General features: G+C 43.6%; 1 pseudogene; it reads right to left on the bottom strand.

Annotated features, from left to right (window-relative positions):
* The window catches only part of LOC141332862 (extracellular calcium-sensing receptor-like), a 35,418-nt pseudogene extending 15,264 nt beyond the window's left edge, over positions 1 to 20,154 (bottom strand).
* Positions 20,155 to 20,958: the final 804 nt, after the last annotated feature.

The raw sequence follows: 20,958 nt of genomic DNA on the forward strand, positions 1-20,958 counted from the left end.
TAGAAGAGCAACTCCCATGACGGGAAGCGTTGCGGCTAGGTTGTGGCTAGGAAATGTGGGGTAAGTTGGTTCCGGATGAACAGATGAGATGTAACTCGGTTCTGGAAGAACAGCAGTGATGTAATAAGACTCTGGGCAGTCAGCCGAGACTTGGCTCTGGACACTCGGACGAGATGTGGCTTGGCTGTAGACACTCGGGCGATACGTGACTTGGCTCTGGATGCTCGGGCGAGATGTGACTTGGCTCTGGACGATCTGGCGAGACGTGACTTGGCTCTGGACGCTCGGGCAAAACGTGGCTTGGCTCTGGGGTTGCAACTGTGACTTGACGTGGCCTTGAAGGAACAGCTGTGACTTGACTCAGAGGGTGCTACTGTGACTTGCCGGAACAGGACACTGTTGTGACTTTGCTGGAACAGCAGCGACTTGACTGGCTGTGTCTTGACTTGACTCGGGAAGTGCTGCTGTGCCTTGACTTAACTCGGGAAGTGAAGCTGTGTCTTGACTTGACTCAGGATGTGAACCTTTGTCTTGACTTGACACCGGAAGTGCTGCTGTGTCTTGACTTGACTCCGGAAGTGCTGCTGTGTTTTGACTTGACTCTGGATATGAAGCTGTGTCTTGACTTGACTCCGGAAGTGCTGCTGTGTCTTGACTTGACTCTGGATATGAAGCTGTGTCTTGACTTGACTCAGGATGTGAAGCTGTGTCTTGACTTGACTCCGGAAGTGCTGCTGTGTCTTGACCTGACTCTGGATATGAAGCTGTGTCTTGACTTGACTCAGGATGTGAAGCTGTGTCTTGACTTGACTCCGGAAGTGCTGCTGTGTCTTGACCTGACTCCAGAAGTGCTGCTGTGTCTTGACTTGACTCCGGAAGTGCTGCTGTGTCTTGACTTGAGTCTGGATATGAAGCTGTGTCTTGACTTGACTCAGGATGTGAAGCTGTGTCTTGACTTGACTCTGCAGAAACAGCAGCTGTGACGTGACTTGTCTCAGAAGGTGCAAAGGTGTCTTGACTTGACTCAGGAAGTGCTGTTGTGTCTTGACTTGACTCAGGATGTGAAGCAGTGTCTTAACTTGACTCTGCAGAAACAGCAGCTGTGATGAGACTTGACTCAGGAACCACAGCTGTGACGAGACTTGACTCAGGAACCGCAGCTCTGACATGACCTGACTCAGCTACCGCCGCTGAGACGAGACTTGACTCAGGAACCACAGACAAGACGTGAACAGGCTGTGGCTTGGCTGGCGTGATGTGAGCAGTCTGTGGCTTGGCTGACGTGGCGTCAGCTAGGGCTGCACGATACATCGCTTCAGCATCGTCATCGCGATGTACGCATGCGCAATAGTCACATTGTGGCAGTCACGATGCTGGGAAAAATAAAAATAAAATTATGTGTGTCTGATATAAAAATTTACTTTCTATATTTCTAAACTTTCTATTCACGGATCTATATTTGTCTAATATAAAGTAATAAACTCATATTTAAGGTTCTTTAAAAACTACAAAGCACACATTGCTTCACCTACTTCACGCATGCAGTCTCTGCGTGCGCACATACTCTTTGGTGCGCATGACGAAATGAGTGCGGGATGGGAGAAAAGCGCAGAAATGAAAGATTTGGTCGCAAAAAGTAATGCAACAACGGTCATATGGAAGTATTCTGGATACAAAAACGATGATGCTGACCAAAAACAGGTGCTTTGTCGGGAGTGCCTGGTAGTTGTTGCCACAACTCGCGGAAACACTACGAATTTGTTTGACCATTTAAGTCGGCACCACAAAGCACTGCATGACGAATGCAAAACCAGATCAGACTGCCGTCCAAAGCAAAAAACTATTTCGGATGCGTTTGCCAGTGTGACACCTTACGAGAAGGGCTCTAAGTGACAGAAAGATGTCACTGATGCTATTACATTTCACCTTGCGAAAGACATGGTACCAATAAACACGGTCACCAAGCAGGGTTTTACAAACATGATCCGCTCGCTTGACAAGCCTTATGTTATGCTGTCACGCACTTATTTTTCTCAAATTGCATCCCAGAGCTGTACAACAAATGCAAGGCACAAGTGGAATATTATGCAGCAACAACTGCTTCAATGAGTACATTAATGCATACAGAAGCACCAAATTGGTGTATTTGAATATTTATATTTAATTGATGCAACAGTTCTGAGAAAAAAAGCAAAAAAATTTTATAGAGTTGTTGAAAAGCTTAATATTTCTATTCTAAAATTAAAAAAAATAATAATAATAATAAATTAAAAAAAAAAAAATAATATATATATATATATATATATTTTTTTTTTTTTTTTTAATTATTATTATAAATTTTTTTTTTTTGTGACAGAATATATTTACTAATCTGTTTTCAAAAATTAATAAAATGTTAAATTACTTATTTTGTCACTCGTGTTAATTCCTTAATGTGATAATGAAGTGTCCTGTTCCCTTCCGGAGGGAACTCTACGCTGCGTCCTGGTTCAGGACACTAAGGGAACTGCCTTCAGCATGACCGGTTCTGAAACAAAGTATAGAATAACGACAGTGAACTTGACACTGGCCGGCGCCAGCCTATGACATCATCAACAGGCGCCTGCTAGTATAAAGCAGGTGCCTGAGAGCACAACACCATATTTTTGTCTTCAGAGTCCTCTGTTCTAAACGAGTGAGTACAGCGATGCCTAAAAAAAAAAAAAAGAAGAGAAACTGTTTAGGAAGTGTGCGGATCCGTGTCAGAGAAATCTGACACTTGATGACGCACACGACCTTTGTCTGGTGTGTTTATGTGTAAGAGCACGTGCGCTCGGCTCTAGAAGAGCGGAGCGCGTTCATTGTGAGAGTTTCACTTTTGAAGAAACTCCGTTCTCGTCTGGCCCTTTTCTCGAGGGAATTGGGCCATCCATCTGCCCCACGCTGCTCCGGTCCCGCCGCAGCTGAGACTGCTCGGCGGCTGAGATTGCGGGGCTCACAGGTGGAGCTGGCTGACGAGTTTGAGAGAGCGTTTAATCGCTCGCGCACGTCAGCCGGAGACGAGAATGCGCTGCTAGCGGATGATGTGTTGTCTCTCACATCCTCCGGTTCTGCAGCGAGTGCTCTTTTGGCTTCAAGCCAGGGCGAGCAGGAGGTTGAAATGAACAAATATGAGCTCGTTTGAGCCCATGCAGCCTCCCTGCCCCGCATATGAAGAGTTGATGTCTGTTATGGACCACGCGGCTGCCCGCTTGGATCTGCAGTGGAAGCCCGCGAGGGAAGAGGCCGCTCTCGGCAGACTAGATGAGCGGTTTTCTTCCGGGCCATGACAAAGCCAACTCCTGTGAGCCTCCCATTCCTTCCTGATCTGCTTAAGAGATCGAGAGGGAATGGGGCAGGCCATATTCAGCCCGCATTCACAGGCATCGGCATGTGAATCATGCTGATGTCGAGGGAATGCATGGGCGCGGATATGTGACGATGTCTCTCGCTGACGGTTGCGAACTATCTCTCAGAGCGAGGGACATCGACCCTGAAGGCTCCAAAGGCACATATGCGGCAGTGGCCGGTGCTCCTCTGCACACGATGGCAGTGTTGCAGAGGCGCACCAGGCTGATCTGCTGAAAGATCTGGACCGAGCCCGGGGGTTTGCATCCCTTGCCGGTCCACGCCTCCACCTAAACACCGGGGGGAAACCAGGCCCATCTGGTCCAAGGGCCAGAGACGAGGCCAGGTCGCCAGTGTGGGGCTACCTGCCCCTCCCTTTTCCCCTCGACTCTGGGGCTGGGCCAACGATGAGACTGAGGCTCCATCTGTTGGCCCGGTATGTGAACAGTAAAGACACTTTAACCCTCTGGGGCCTGAGGTGTTTTGGGGCCCTGAAGAAGTTTTGACATGCCCTGACATTTGTGCTTTTTTCAGTATCTTAAAAACATATGAATGGTTAAAGTCAGATTACATTGTAATCAGCACAAATCATCTCGTTCACTCGTTCAGAGAAACAATATATTGATTTAAATTTTAGAAAACATGTTTTGTGATCGAAAGGGATTATTCATAGGTGTGGCAATGGCCCATGAATATTTAGCAATTCACACCTGAAAGACAAAAGGGCCCTCCCTAATGGCTCCATCAATGTCTGACTTGACTATAGCAAGTAAGGAAACAATGTGAGAAGATTCAGAGAATGGAGTTTTAGATTATTTTTATTTTATTTACTATCACTGTATAAACAAAACATACATAATGAAGGTCAAAGACACATTATTGAGCTCCCTCATCTTACCACACAGATGTGCACAGACTTTGTGGCATTCCTGAAAACTTCTTCTGAATTCTGTTCAACAAATGAAACAAATCTTACCTGCTATTTTGTGTGCCCTTAAAAAAATACTTGTTTTACACTAGAATATCATGTAGTTGAACATCTCAAGTTTCTAGTGCTCTCAGAGGAAAACAGTTTGAAGGGACTCATGGGAAAGAGGGCAGGATTCATCTTTTGAGCAGGTTTGAGATCACTACAAAAAACAAACCAAAAAAAATCATATCAGGATCATCTGTCAGAATACAGTCTATACTCTAGAATTTGTACTAATGTAAAAAAAAGGACATGTAATATCTAAGAAACTAATAATTATCGTTTAGCACTATATTACTAATAAACGTGATGTAAACACACATTAAGTGTAAGCACTCATATTACTTTTACACTGTTATACAATAAAATAAATAAATAAAGTATGATTCTACATTCATAAAGATATCGTCATAAATGCATGCATCTCACAGTCATAATCACATCGTTTTTCTAGAACATTATAAATATCCTGGCATTGTAAGAGATGCAATGCAATCAAACATACTTCATAATGTTTCATTTGATAAAGTCAGGAATTTTAGTTTGGAATAAGTCTAACTAGTAAAATGTGTACATGTTTTGTCAAAGTAAATAACAGCGAAAGCTAGTAGGAAAATGAAAGTAAGACTTACTCATGTAAATGTCTCCTCCTGCTGGGTTTGCGTCGCATCGCGTCCTTCTTAGGGTTGAGGTAAATATAAGTCTTATTCCTCACAGCATATCTTCATTCAGTAACAAACTGTAACCAGGATGAACTTGAAGTCATGTTGCTTTGTTGCCGTGATGTGGGAGTTTCCTGGCGTACAGATACTCCGGTCCTTGCGTGCTTGCAGCACATGGCTAATTTGCATGGCAAAAGATTTCGCGATAGTGGGCGCGGTCACATTAGAGATAATTAGTTGGAACTGGATAGACTAGACATCTCCTTGGTTTCATATAGATTAATTTATCACAGATTATTTGTTTTTGATAAAACTTACTTCGTTTAAAAGCATAAATCTCAAGCTTTCAGTAGATACCACTTTTATGTTTGTGTGCTAAATATTCACCGTGTTTGAATGATATAAGTGACGCATTTCTAAAAGCAGTTCACGGAGACAGAGAAAACAGAAATCACCCTGTTTGTTTTCTTTATTCTAAATAAAAAAACACAACTTTCTGCTGTTCTTTTGAGTGTGCCCAAATAAAAGTACACGCTTTACAGTTTCCATTGATGTATATCTCTAATGTGTATGACTTAAACCGACAGAGCATTTTTAGTGTCTTTTGCGCTGATCTTAAAAAAAGTAGGTTGGTCACGCCGGCGATATAGCCGGCCCCAGAGGGTTAATAAAATATTCAAGCGTGTATGTGTATGTTTTCTTTTGTCTACCAGCTCCGCTTGGGTGATTACTATTGCAGTTTCGAGCTCCTCTTGAGTTCTACTGCCACCAAGTGCCGAGTGTAGCCAGGTCTCCCCTCGTTTTATAAAAGAAAACAGTGTGTAGAGACCTCCACTCGTAGAAACCCCCTCGTGGGCTAAGCGTTGTCAGGTTTTGAAACCTCCGCTAGAGTGAGCTTGGTATAGACATGATCCAACATACATATACATACGAGAATAACCCTCTTGAGCGTTGTCAAGCTGCTTCAGGCGGAGTATCGCTCTGCCGAAGCCTCCGCTCACTCAAACCCTGCTAAGAGTAATACTCTTTTTGCATGAGTGTGGTCAGGTACCTTCCCTGTGTATTTTCATATACACATATGTGAGACCTCCACTCCTAGGAGTTTGTGTGCTAGGGTGAATAGAGCGTCATCAAGGCTCCCTCTCTGAGAGAGAGGTGTTTTACTGAAGCCTCCGCTCTCTTTAAAAAGCCCCGCTTTGAAGTAGAATTGAGTGTAGCAGGCCTAGGAGGCCTCCTCTCTGTGAAGTCCTCTGTAAAGAGAGACATATAAAAATAATACTTCTTAGCGCTGAATGTGGCAGGTCATTTTTAGACCTCCATTCATGAAGAGCTTTTTACTGGGTCGAGTGTTGCTAGGCTTCCTCTATGTGAGGTGTTTCTGTTAAGTCTCCACTTCCCAGAAATACAGGCCGGGAGAACACAAGGTTAAGGCAGCTTGTGAACTCTTTCCGTGGACCTGTCACTACAAGCGTTGAGTGTAAAAGGAAGTAGGCCTCCCTTCCATGAGAGGGTGTGTATTCCAAGGCCTCCACTCGATAGAGCTTCCTCAGTTGAGCGGCGTCAGGCTTCGTGAAGCTTGTAAAACCAGTTAAAGCCTCCCTCACTGAAAGCTCCGCTTCCGGGTTCTGCTATCACCCGGGTTAATACAAGCTAAGTGATAGCACAGTGTAATAGGTCTCCCTCTGTCACAGCCAACAGTACTGAGACCTTCACTCTCACAGTTATAGCAGCTGGCAGGCCCATGAGTGCCTCGCTGACTATTTTTTGGGGGAGTGCAGTCTTCCACTCACCAAAAGCTAGTGTTGTAGGCTTCTCTCCTTGGAGATGTAGTCTCGGAGCCTCCACTACACAGAGCTAGATGATAAATGAGACTTTTTGGCTCTGACTGTGAGTATCTGCCTTTCTTGAGCGTCGAGTGTAGTCAGGCCTCCCCTCGCTTAGAGCGTTTTACCTGAGGCCTCCACTCTGAAGAGTTTCCTAGGGAGAGCGTCGTAGGCCTCCTCTCGCTTAGAGAGTCTTTCTGCTGAAGCCTCCCCTCTCCAGAAGCTCCGCTTTCAGGCTCCGCTATCGCCTAGAGACTGCAAATCTGGTGATCCTCGCTATGCTCAGGACACCTACTCAGAACCACATTTGTGGTGTTTGCTCACGCGAAGTCTTTGGGCATTCTCTAAAATCCATGTGAGTGGTAAGTGCACTATTCAGGCACTTCACTAAAATCCATACTCATGGTAAGGTCCCTCCCGTAAAGGCAGGTTCCTTTCTCCCATGGACCACGCAGGGTTCCTCCGTTTCCACTCTCTGAGCTGGTTTTTCTCAAAAACCTTTTAGTTTTCCAGCTCCAATCCAGATAGCGCTGCTAGCAGGATTGAGTGTCGGGCCTCCTCAGGCCTCACTCTCCAGAAGAGCTCCAAAATGAAGGTATTTCTGTCGCACAGGCTAGTCAGCCTCGCGGATGACCTTCAAGGCTAGAGTGTAGCTAGGTCTTGAGACCTCCACTCTCAGAGTTCTTCCTTGCTAAGCACGGAGGTGTGTTAGGCTCCCTCTTTAGAAAGCCTCCACTCTCCAGACTCCACTCAGGCAGTACTGTCGTTTAGGCTGTTCAGCTTCGATGAACGCCTGCAGTGTTGAAGTGTAGTAGGTCTTGGGACCTCCACTCTTAGAGTCCTTCTGCTGCTCGCAGAACATTGCCAGCCTCACTCAGAGTCCTTCGTTGCCTCCAGAGATTCACTAGAAATAGGCGGTCCGACTGCACAGGCTATTCAGCCTCGCGGACCACCTCTGGTGTTGGGTGTAGATAGGTCACGGACCTCCATCCTTAGAGTCGTCCTCTGCTGGGTGCAGAGTGGTACCAGGCTTCTTTCTTACCAAAGCCGCCACTTTGCAAAAACTCCACTCAGGTAGTTCCGCTGCACAGGCTATTCAGCCTCGCTGACTACCCTCAGTGTTGAAAGTGGAGTGGGTCACGAGACCCCCACTTTTAGAGTTTTCCTTTGCAAGACGCAGAGTGTTTTTCTGGCTTCCTTTGAAGCAGTCACTCCTTTGAACTCCCTGCAGGTAGTTCTGCTGCACAGGCTATTCAGCCTCACTGACTACCCCCAGGTTTTGAGTGTAGAGGCGCCACGGCACCTCCATTCTTAGAGTTGCACCCTGGAAGGCACAGAGTGTTGCCAGGCTTCCTTTTGGCGAAGCCTCCACTCCTCGGGAAATCTCCACTTAGACAGGCCTGCTGCGCAGGCTATTCAGCCTCACAGGCCATCGTCAGTGTCAAGTGTAGTTAGGTCATGAGACCTCCACTCTGTAGATTCCCTCTGAGCAGAAGCTCCACTCGGGTAGTTCGGGTTGCATAGGCTATGCAGCCTCACTGAATACCCCCAGTGTCGAGTATAGGCTTTTCCTCCGGGCGTGAGTGTAGCCAGGTCTCCCCTCACTGAAGGGCTAGTGAGACCTCCACTCCTAAGAGCTGGTGGACTGAACGTTGTCAGGTTTCCTCTCTTTTTAGAGAGTCTTCTGTGAAGCCTCCGTTCTCCAGAGGCTCCGCCTCCAGTACTTATAGGCGTGAGTGTAGCCAGGTCTCCCCTCACGGCAGGGTTATTTGAGACCTCCACTCCTAAGAGCTAGTGGATGGAATGTTGTCAGGTTTCCTCTCTTTTTAGAGAGTCTTTTATGAAGCCTCCGTTCTCCAGAAGCTTCGCTTTCAGTACTTTTAAGCGTGAGTGTAGCCAGGTCTCCCCTCACTGGAGGGTTATTTTGAGACCTCCACTCCTAAAGAGCTAGTGGATTGAATGTGGTCAGGTTCCCTCTCTTTTTTAGAGAGTCTTCTGTGAAGCCTCCATTCTCCAGAAGCTCCGCTTCCCGTACTTCTGGGCGTGAGTGTAGCCAGGTCTCCCCTCACTGAAGGGTTGTTTGAGACCTCCACTCCTAAGAGCTAGTGGATGGAATGTTGTCAGGTTTCCTCTCTTTTCAGAGAGTCTTTTATGAAGCCTCCATTCTCCAGAGGCTCCGCTTCCAGTACTTTTAAGCGTGAGTGTAGCCAGGTCTCCCCTCACTGCAGGGCTATCTGAGACCTCCACTCCTAAGAGCTAGTGGATGGAATGTTGTCAGGTTTCCTCTCTTTTTAGAGAGTCTTCTGTGAAACCTCCGTTCTCCAGAAGCTCCGCTTCCAGTACTTTCAAGCGTGAGTGTAGCCAGGTCTCCCCTCACTGAAGGGTTATCTGAGACCTCCACTCCTAAAGAGCTAGTGGATTGAATGTGGTCAGGTTTCCTCTCTTTTTTAGAGAGTCTTCTGTGAAGCCTCCATTCTCCAGAAGCTCCGCTTCCCCACCTATACCTGTTAGCACTGAATGTTGTCAGGTCCCTAGAGCAGACGTTCGCTCTGCTGAGACCTCCATTCCCTAAACTCCGCCCCTTATGGTCAGGGCGTTTATGAGCTCCTTCACTTAGAGAGCTAAGTGTAGTAGGCTTCCTTTAACCCTAATACCGTATTGACATTACAGCCCTTAATCCCGTGTTTGTGGACAAATGTGGGCACAGAGGTCTCAGGTGTGATCAAAAAATTTGTGTTCAATAAATGTTATATCACTATCTTCGATAAAATAAAATCTATCAATTTATGGTGTTTTTTTTTATTTTGGGGGTATTTTTGAATTTATTTACCTCTAAAAGTACCATATTTTTTATGTAAATAATGCTTATTTTTATGTTATATTTAATATTTAATTATCTTAATTAAAAAAAAATCATTCCAGTAAGTTCAGAGAGTTAAAACCTAAAGATGAAGTGACTTTGGTGACATCTGGTGTCTTATGTTAGTATAAAATTAACAAAAAAACAATAATATCAATAACCACTAGATGGCTGCAGTACTGAATTGCTGCATATAGGTTGAACTCTATGAACCACTGTTATGATGAATTTGACCTCTTAATTTTTTTTACTTTATCACAACTTAAAATTGTAATTTTAATAAATATATATCTGTGTTAGGTGAGACTATAAAAAGATGCCAAAATATGCTTAGATATATATGACCATGCTATAAGGAAAAGACAAAGTAGTAAATCATTATTTATTTATTTGAAACAAAGAACATCAAATTTCAATAACTCAAACTAATTGGTGCCAATTCCTGGGTCTTTATGTTTGTATGTGTGAGTGAGTTTTTATTAAAAAAAAAAAAAAAAAAATTCCAGCTCTGTTATAGGCTCATTGAATGCATTGTTTGTTTGTGTTTGTGTGTGTGTGTGTGTGTGTGTGTGTGTGTGAGTGTGAGTGTGAGTTGTTGCCATGTTGAGAAGGTTGTACAGGATCACCCCTTCATTTTTGTGTATGTAATATATGCGTTGTATTGGATCTACTGATTTTTATTTGACAAAAATAAAAAAAAATTCTCTGAATTACAGTTTTTCCCATTCATTCCTATGGGTGCCCATTTTTGTCCACGAATACGGGATTAAGGAGGTTTTTTTTTTCACCCACTTAACATTGTAGAATCGAGTCTTTTTTTTTTTGCGTGTTCAGGTGGCAAACTTAGGAAAAGTCACCAAGTCTTGTACCACTCAGATCAAGGGAAGTATTTTTAAAAAATTAATTAAAATTATTTTGCCCACATTTGTCCAGCTTACGGTATGAGGGCTAGGCCTCCACGCTTGAGAGTTGCGTGCACAGGTAGCCGAGCTAGCCGTGGCAGGTCACTGGGCCCCAGTGACTCTCGCTGATGCAGGGGTGATTTTCCTTCTTGACTCCTCATTCAGTCAGTTGGATCACTTATCCCTCGGCATGGCGGCGTTGGGATAAGCGTTCCCATAGTGTCCTGAACCAGGACGCAGCGTAGAGTTCCCTCCGGAAGGGAACGTCTCAGGTTACGTAGGTAACCCTAGTTCCCTGAGGACAGGGAACGAGACGCTGCGTCTCAGGGCCATGCCTCGGGCCCTGCACAGACCTCCGTCCGACAAAAAGATGGTGTTGTGCTCTCAGGCACCTGCTTTATACTAGCAGGCGCCTGTTGATGATGTCATAGGCTGGCGCCGGCCAGTGTCAAGTTCACTGTCGTTATTCTATACTTTGTTTCAGAACCGGTCATGCTGAAGGCAGTTCGCATAGTGTCCTGAACCAGGACGCAGCATCTCGTTCCCTGTCCTCAGGGAACTAGGGTTACCTACGTAACCTGAGACGTTTTCATTCTCAAAATGAGTTCCCTTTCATCAGGGTAAAAGCAACATTCATTATTAATTTAATAACATATTAGAGCCTTGATTTGCCTGAATTGACAGTGAATAAGGTGAGTCAAATTCAGAGGTCGCGTTAACCTAAAATGTCCGTCATTGAGAGATTTTTTTTAATCAGTGACGAAAAAATCTGAAGGCTGTCCGTCATTTTGACAGATTACACTGTGGGGGATCTGTTGTAAATTGTAACTGTAATTCCCACCCCTATCCAGTTGGTGGCAAGCACGCTCCAATGTGGCAGCAGAGCACTGGGTACAGAACAAAAACGAAACTGTCACGACGAATCTTTTGCTATGCATTTGATACGCACATGCGAGTACCCAGTACAAACTACAGCGATCTATCACGCCACATTAAAGAGCACCATAACGGTATTTATTGCTTGAATTTCCTGATGAAATAGACAGAATTTGAAATCTGAGACTTTTTCATGTTGAAAGTAAGAAAGCACAGAGCTTAATCGCTTATTGTGATTTATTAGATATGTGCACAACTGTTCATTTGTGAACTGAAAACAGCAAGATCCACTGAGATTCATCTGTTCTCTTCATAAATAAGTGCATAAACCTAGCAGTATGCTCGCCCTGTAGGTTCATGATTAAAAATGAAAATGTGAACAAAAATAAAAGCAATTAAATGTGTTATTATAATTAAAATATGAAAATTAAAATGACGTGTAATAATAGATTATGACGGAATTTTTACGACCCTGTCCGTCAAAATGATGAATGTTGAAGTCTAACGCAACCTCTGGTCAAATTGTTTATGAAACAACCCAAAATAAGCTTTAAAATTTATTTTATATCAGGGTTTTGATTATACTTTTACATTTTTTTATTCTTTGAAAATGCTTACAAAATTATCCCAATTATTTTTTAATTATTATTTGATTTTTAAGCAGTTCAAAACACCTGATGAACATAAATGAATTTGTACACATCGCAATATATATCGCAGGAAAAAAATATATCGCAATGTAACTTTTTCCCAATATCGTGCAGCCCTAGCGTCAGCAGGCTGTGGCTTGGCTGACGTGATGTGAGCAGGCTGTGGCTTGGCTGACGTGGCGTGAACAAGCTGTGGCTTGGCTGACGTGGTGTGAGCAGGCTGTGGCTTGGCTGACGTGGTGTGAGCGGGTGCTGGCTTGGCTGACGTGTGTTTAGACGCTCCGACGCAACCACCATTTAGTTCACGGCCTCCAGCACGGCCGCCATTTTGTTAACAAGCTCCGGCGAAGGTGTAATCTGAGTTGCGATCAGTCTATTAAAATGTCCAGGAGCTTGTGAGTGATTAGACTTCGCGGCCGTCTTTACCGTGATGTCGCGTTCCTCCTCCGCAAAACCCACGGTGAAAGACGAGCCAACGCAAAGCATAGTCTACAAAATCATGAGCATGTACCCAGATGTTTTTTTATACTCTTTTTATTTGTAACATTGTAACTTATTTTAAGATCTTTACAGAAAAACCTACAGGTGGGTGTAATAGACATTACTTTAGCTTTATGCATATGAAACTTCTAAATACTTATTTTTCATGCTTCTAATGAAAATAAATAAATAAATGAATGAAAATATATGAAAATTTGGTATTTTACATCCAAAGGCATAGGCAATTAGAAAACTATTGATAAACTTGCATATGTTTATGGAACTTTTATTTATAAAGAATGTAAATTTGTAACAACAATGGTTGCTGGACCACGCCAGAATCGAGGGTGGGAGGAGCGCAGGCGGAGGAGCCATTTGAGGCCAGAGGCAGAGCCACAGGCTCCTCAGGTCCAGGAGATGAAGACTCCCAGCAGGCCCAAGATGGAGCCCCACCACTGAGAGGAGGTTAAACAAGGGGACTGACAGGTGATGGAGATGGACAATAGAAGTGACTGAGGACTGAGGAGACTGAAAAAAATGCACAAGATCCATACAAAAACAAAAAGCCTCTTAAGACAGTTTGAATAGGAGGTAGGAGAGGGAGGCTGGGAGGAAAATAATAGCTAACTATTAGTTATATTATGTTAGCTAGCTATGTAGCAGCTAACATAACTGCTAACAGACGCTCAAGGTCGAACAGAGAGTGGCCAAGCCCAGGACTCTGATAGTGGGTGACTCCATAATCAGAAAAAACAGTAGCAGGACTACAACTATGTGCTGCTTTCCTCAAGCAACCATTTTTGATGTGAACTGGGAACTTTGGAACATTCCAATGAAGCACAAGACTGCAAATCAAATCATCATCCATGTAGAGAAGAATGATATTACGAAAGAGCAGAGAGAAATACTTAAAATTTTAGTAAAATCCAGAGCGATTTTAGTGAAATTCCTGAAACACTTTGAAGATTTAAAGTTCAGTCATTCATCAGTGAACCACTCCCAGGGAACTAACATGTTCTCATGGTTGCTTGGGCTAAATACATAGCTACAAAGAACAATATAAATGCAATCCCTGCTGAAAAAAACAGCATATGCTGGTTAGGTATGTTTTGGTGCTGGGATGCTGGTTTTAGCTGGTTTATGCTGGTCCTTTGCTGGTTCATGCTGGCCCTTTGCTGGTTTATGCTGGTCCTTTGCTGGTTCATGCTGGTCCTTTGCTGGTTTATGCTGGTCCTTTGATGGTTTATGGGGCCATAGACAACTGTTAAAACCGGATGGCCTCCACCCAAACAAACTTGGTGCAAGAGTGCTAAAGGACAATATCTACTTCTCCCCCCATCATCATTCAAGAGAGTGTGCCAATCCACTCAACCTCTAATGTCAAACACAAACCTTGACAGAGTATGAATGACCACAGGACTTCACATCAGCTCTTGAATCATCATGTGGTTGACACATCCCACAAGGACATTGATAATGCTATGCAGCCACAACAACCACTGCTCATTGATACCATCCCAGCTGAGCTCTACCCACAGAGCTTATCAAATACAGGCTGTGACATATTAGAACAGCTAAGATCTCAGTACGCAAGGACGACTTTCTGGAAACAGCCAGGACAACATATTTCAGCAACCAGAAACACCAGAGCCACAGCTCCACTCACCAGACACATTATCCCTGTCTCCAGCATCTACACTTTGAAGGATTACACATTTTATAATCTATTCAAATTTATAAAAGATTAAACATAGGTTCCAAAATAACAGCAATAACTGAAAAGTTATGTATATTGTGATTTCTAAGAGCAGGCAGCCCAGGCCCTGAAACAGAACATCTGCTATGTTTGCTAAGTTAAGTGTGAATTCTAAGCTCAAGGTACAACAGTGCCTTTTGTTTAGCACCTTTGCATTTGAATGCTAAATAGATCAAGGCCGGGAAAATCCTACTAGGCTGATTATCTATATCACATTTGCATGCTTTGTTTAGATTGCCTCCACCTCTATGTATCCCTCCCCCTGGAAAGGTATATAAACTGTAATGTATATACCTTAGTCAGACGACTTTTGATGACTGCAGCGACGCACAGCTAGTATCTCAATAAAGAGAAACTTCTGCTTCAAGATATCAAAAAACGTCTCCTGGTCTCGAAGAAAAAGTTCACAACAACTTCTACATTTCTCAGAAAAAATTGAAGAATTGGTGCATGCTGGAACCAAACTCTCCCACTCTATTGCTAGCCCCCAGATATCAACTAAAAAACAGTCCCTCAACCCCTCCTCCTGCTTTGAGAGCTCTCCAGCCACTGCCACAACGCAAGGGCCTAAACCCTCTTCCATCTGCTGAAGGTGAAACAAAAAACATATCTCTCAGAGATATTTGTTGGGTCCCTGGTATGATAGCAGTGACATTCACACGTTTACAGAACAAGCAGGCCCCATGATAGAAAGTCTAGGGCCTTCTCAAGCCATATGGCTGACCCATCTAATCTGTGACCTATTATGCGTCAAACTAAGATTGCTGTGGGGACAAAAAGTAATAGCAAAGTTAACATTTTTAAACATTTTCTCATTAAAAAATATAAATAATTTCTGATCAATGACTTAATAACCACAAATAACCTGAATTTTATGTTTCTAAATGAAACATGGCTAGAAGGCAGCTCCAGTGCAACAGTCCTTAATAAAACAGCTTTACAGCTTTCCTTTCATGAGTGTCTGCAGAGCTGTTAGGAGAGGTGGAGGTGGAGCTTCTCTATGTAAGGATGTCTATCAATGCAAGCAAGAGCCGGGCTTTCTGGGATGGTCCTCAAATGTTTCAGGTCATTCTAAGAAGGGACTAGTAGAGCATAAGTCTAATTGGACATCCATGACATGCAGAGTCCCACAAGGCTCAATTCTTGTTCAGCCTGTAATGCTCCCACTGAGTCAAGTAATGAGAAAGTCAAATTGCATATCACAGCTATCCAGATGAAACCCAGATTTACTTAGCCTTATCGCCAAATGACTACAGCCTCACTGACTCCCTCTGCCAATGTAACAGTTGGATGTGCCAAAACTTTGGGAAAAGTCAACTCATTGCATTTGGAAACAAAGATGAAGTTCTCAAGGTAAATGCTTACCTTTACTCTAGGGGTTAAACAACAAAAAAATCAGGTTAAGAATCTTGGTGTAATTCTGGAGTCAGATCTTATGCCGAGTTCAGACTGCATGATTTTAGCCCCGATTTTGACTCGCCGACAGGTTTTGAGAAATCGCCAACAAATGCCGAAATCACAGGAAAATCGGTGCTCGTTCAAGCGAGTGACAATCACACAGTGTGAACTATCAAAGACGCGATCTGAGAGAATCGCCGACGTGTCGCCGACACCCGTGAGATATTTGGCATGCTAAATATCTGGACCTGTCGGCGATTCAAAATCATGCCGTGTGAAAGGTGATCTGACTGAAAATCACATCGGCGATTACCTACAGCCAATGAGACAGCAACATCCAGGCCAGCGGGAAGTTGGGGGAGGAGTTACGAGGTATAGACCACAATATCAACAAGCATAGTTTCAGCTTCTTTTCTTTTCTTTTCGCTGCAAATGAGTACACATGCAATTTGTATGACAAGCTTCTTGCGGGCTGCCATTTTCACAAGAAAGTGAAAGTTTGAACAAGTGGTGGCGCTAGAGAGTTTGAGTTAGAGACTCCAAACTTGCTATGGTTAATGTTGGGAATGTCCTCTATCAGTGTGCCAAATTATACAACTTTCCCACAAGCGGTTCTATGGGCTGCCATAGACTTTCGGCGGAAGAGGAAGGAGAATAATAATAACGCCAACGGATACAATAGGTGCCATCGCACCTTCGGTGCTTGGCCCCTAATAACGCCAACGGATACAATAGGTGCCATCGCACCTTCTGTGCTTGGCCCCTAAATATAGCTGCAAGCAGCAATTACGGGGCCAAGCACTCAAAGCGGAAAATGAGGAGCTAAGGATGGCAGGAACAGCAGACTAACTGCAACAATAAGTAAAAAGAAGCCATTTTAGGATGATTTTAGTCAAAACGACAGAAAAATGATGTACAACGCCTACTGATATGATTTAATGGCTTTTTTAGGTTTGACCAACAGGTGGCGCTGTTATCAAATCGATGTGGTGTGTTTAGTGTGAAGTGACAAACGTGCACACAAAGTTTGGTGTCATTATGTCAAAGTTTTCCAAAGATATAGCCTCAGAGTCATTTTCACATCAAGCCTAAAATTTATAGAGGCGCTGTACGAAAACGGTTTCATCTATCGACATGAAATCCATAACTTTTTGTCAGCATAGTCTGAAGATGATCTGACTAGTTTCATTACAATAGGCTAATGCTATCTACAGTTATTAGCAGTTTTGTTCATTTTAAAACTAATGGTTAATGAATGCTTCATTACTCTTGACCAATAGGTGGCGCTGCTACCAAATTGATGTGGTTTCATCAGTGTGAGGTGGTAATGCCACATACCAAATTTGGTGCAAATATCTCAAAGCTTTGCAGAGATACAGCTTCCGATGCGCTTTGGCATCTTACCTGCAAATTCGTTGATGCGTTAAATGAAAACGGTTTCGAATATCGACACGAAATCCATAACTTTTTGTCAGCATGGTCTGAAGATGATCCGAGTCAAATTTGGTGAAAATCCGACTAACGGTCTAGGAGGAGTTCGAAAAAGTAGGCTTTCTACATTAATCAAAATGGTGAACAGGAAGTTAGGCCAATTTTGGTATAATTGGTATCAATGTTCTCGGCCTGACCCAAGGAATATTTTGAGATCACTTTTATTACAATAAGCCATTTTTTTCAGAAGTTATTAGCATTTTTCGAAATTTCGTTATAACTTTTGACCACAAGGTGGCGCTGGCCCCAAAATTTTTATGTACAATCAGGGCATGGTGCCGAACATTTTTGTAATTATTGTCGAAACGATACGTTAATCTGTTCTCAAGATACAGCATTTTAAAGCTAAATTCAAAATGGCCGACACCCAAAATGGCTGACATGGGAAAATTGGATATGGGTCGACTCGGCATGCTCCTCCGAATCTAACAAGACTAGTTTTGAGATTTTTGGTCAAACCACTGAGAAGTTATAAGCAAAAATAGCCATTTTTCATATCTCCTGACCACTAGGTGGCATTGTGACGAAAGACTGCAGATAGCCTCAGGTCATGCTTGTTATAACACACACCAAGTTTGGTCTCAATATTCCAAAGCGTTGCGGAGATATGGCCTCACTTCCATTTTTGAACGCTTTTCGTAGAATTAATTAGCGCGTTATTCGAGAACGGTTTGTCCAATCAACTTGATTTCCATAACTTTTTGCCTGCATGGTCTGAAGATAATCTGAGCCAATTTTAGTGAAAATCAGACAAACCGTCTAGGACGAGTTCGAAAAAGTAGGTTTTACAAACAATTAATTATAGAAAAAAAAACTAAACCTTAGGATTTTAGAAATTTCATGAGCCAATGATTCAGGGAAAATTGGAATTTTGATTTTATGGCATACGGTTCAAAAGTTATTAGCAAAAAGAAAGTGAAAGTTTGGACAAGTGGTGGCGCTAGAGAGTTTGAGTTAGAGACTCCAAACTTTCTATGGTTAATGTTGGGACGGTCCTCTATCAGTGTGCCAAATTATACAACTTTCCCGCAAGCGGTTCTATGGGCTGCCATAGACTTGCGGCGGAAGAGGAAGAATAATAATAACACTAACGGATACAATAGGTGCCATCGCACCTTCGGTGCTTGGCCCCTAATAATAACGCCAACGGATACAATAGGTGCCATCGCACCTTTCGGTGCTTGGCCCCTAATAACGCCAACGGATACAATAGGTGCCATCGCACCTTTCGGTGCTTGGCCCCTAATAAGAATTCTAACGGATACAATAAGTGCCATCGCACCTTCGGTGCTTGGCCCCTAATAACGCCAACGGATACAATAGGTGCCATCGCAACTTCGGTGCTTGGCCCCTAATAATAACACTATACAATAGGTGCCATCGCACCTTCGGTGCTTGGCCCCTAATAATAATAATAATAAGAAGAATTCTAACAGATACAATAGGTGCCTACGCACCTTCGGTGCTTGGCCCCTAATAAAAAAAGAAAACATACAGATACAATAGGGGCTACAGCCCTTTCAGGGCTTGGCCCCTAATAATAGGAAAACATACAGATACAATAGGGGCTACAGCCCTTTCAGGGCTTGGCCCCTAATAAAGAAAACATACAGATACAATAGGGTCTCTAGCCCTTCGGGCTTGGCCCCTAATAATAAGAAAACATACAGATACAATAGGGGCTCTAGCCCTTCGGGCTTGGCCCCTAATAAAGAACGCCTACAGATACAATAGGGGCTACAGCCCTTTCAGGGCTTGGCCCCTAATCAGGCAATTGGGATCTGGTGTGTGATGTGGGTGGCGACTGAGACTCCCTGCCAGTGCTGACAGGTCCCTACACTGGCTTCCAGTCACATTTAGGATTTATTTTAAAGTATTATTGCTTATTTCTAAATCACTCAATAGCCTATGAATAAAAAATACATTGCAGATATGCTCACCGAATATAAGCCTAGCAGGCCCCTCAGATCAATGGGATCAAGTCAATTAGACATACCAAGGGTTCACACCAAACAAGGGGAATCTGCTTTGAGCTATTAAGCTGCCTGCAGTTGGAACCAGCTTCCAGAATTGATCAATGTGCTAAATAAGTACCATATTTAAATCTAGACTCAAAACACATTTTTTGTAAATCCACGAAGAAACAATACATCCAACACAAGAACTCAGACTAGGCCATCTTTGCGACAGGCTCTGGTGTGGCGGCGGCCATCTTTGAGACAGGCTCTGGCTTGGTGGCCATCTTGAGTGCAGACTCTGGCGTGGCGGCAGCCATCTTGGGTGCAGACTCTGGCGTGGCAGCCATCTTGTGCAGTGGCTCTGGGTTGGCGAACATCTTGTGAACAGGCCCAGGAAGGACGGCCATCTTGACAGCAGGCTCAGGAAGAACGGCCATCTTGTGAGTAGGGTCTGGAAGGGACGGCCATCTTGTGAGCAAGGTCTGGGAGGGCAGCCATCTTGTGAGCAGGGTCAGGAAAGGCAGCCATCTTGTGAGCAGGATCAGGAAAGGCAGCCATCTTGTGAACAGGCTTTGGGACGGCAGACATCTTGTGCTGTGGTTCTGGCTAGCAGACATCTTGTGAACAGGTTCTAGGCTAGCAAACATCTTGTGCTGTGGCTCAGGGCTAGCAGACATCTTGTGAGCGAACTCAACCTCACCCACAGTAAACGGAGATTTGCAGTGTAACATGACAAAGTCGATAAACTGTGCGAGAGTCCAGCTGGGGTCTTCATCAGGTAGGTTGAAACTGATTTCGGGGTTGAGTCCACTCCAGAAGCACTCCTTGAGCATGGTCTCTTCACACGATGCCAAGTGGCTATATGTGATAAACTCATCCACATAATACTCGATGGGCCGGCCATTCTGAAAAATGGAGCATAGCAAACTCACTGGGTTGAACAAACTTCCTGCTAGATCCATACTGGTCGGTTATTCTGTAACGTTGAGGAGACACGATGAAGTAAGATGAGGATCTAAATGCAGTAGTTTATTTGTAAATCCACGAAGAAACAATACATCCAACACAAGCACTCAGACTAGGGCAAGAAACAACCATTACAAACATTACAGTTTTTCTCAATTGCTTAAACACATTTCTTGAAATTATGCCTCTTATTTGCGAAACTCTAAACACAAATCCACAACTCCTAACTCAATTGCCCAAACTTCCTATATTGAGGTCAAAATGAAGCTCTCCACTCAAAACAATTCAATCTTGCTGAAAAACCAAACTTTGCTTTCAGACATGACACACAAATCCTCAAAAACACACACACTACAACACGGTTTTACACACTGATGAGATAAATTCAAAACAATACTACGAAAACAATACAAATAAAAAACTTTTCACATGATGAACACAACAAATCTATTCCTTTGCAAGTGTTTTATTCCTTAATTTAATGTACAGTACAAAACAGCAAACAACAACAAAAATAATTATTCTGCCCAGCATCCTGTCTTTGGTCTGGGACAGGCCAAAGAACCTCTTCAGCATCACAGGCTAAATTAGCCCTGGCCAGGCAGCAGGGGTCAAATCCTCTTGCATGCCCGATCCAACCATGGCACTCATCAACTAAAATATATGAGACTGCTTGTCTTCTTGCCCTTGCCCTTGTCTCTTACACTTTGTCGTCGTCATCGTCCTCCTTCTTCTCCTCCTCTTCCTCTTTCACCTCCTACTCTTCCTCTTCAAAATTACACATTACTGTATGTGAGATA

This window comes from Garra rufa, chromosome 4 (genome assembly GCF_049309525.1).
Source record: "Garra rufa chromosome 4, GarRuf1.0, whole genome shotgun sequence".
NCBI lineage: Eukaryota > Metazoa > Chordata > Actinopteri > Cypriniformes > Cyprinidae > Garra > Garra rufa.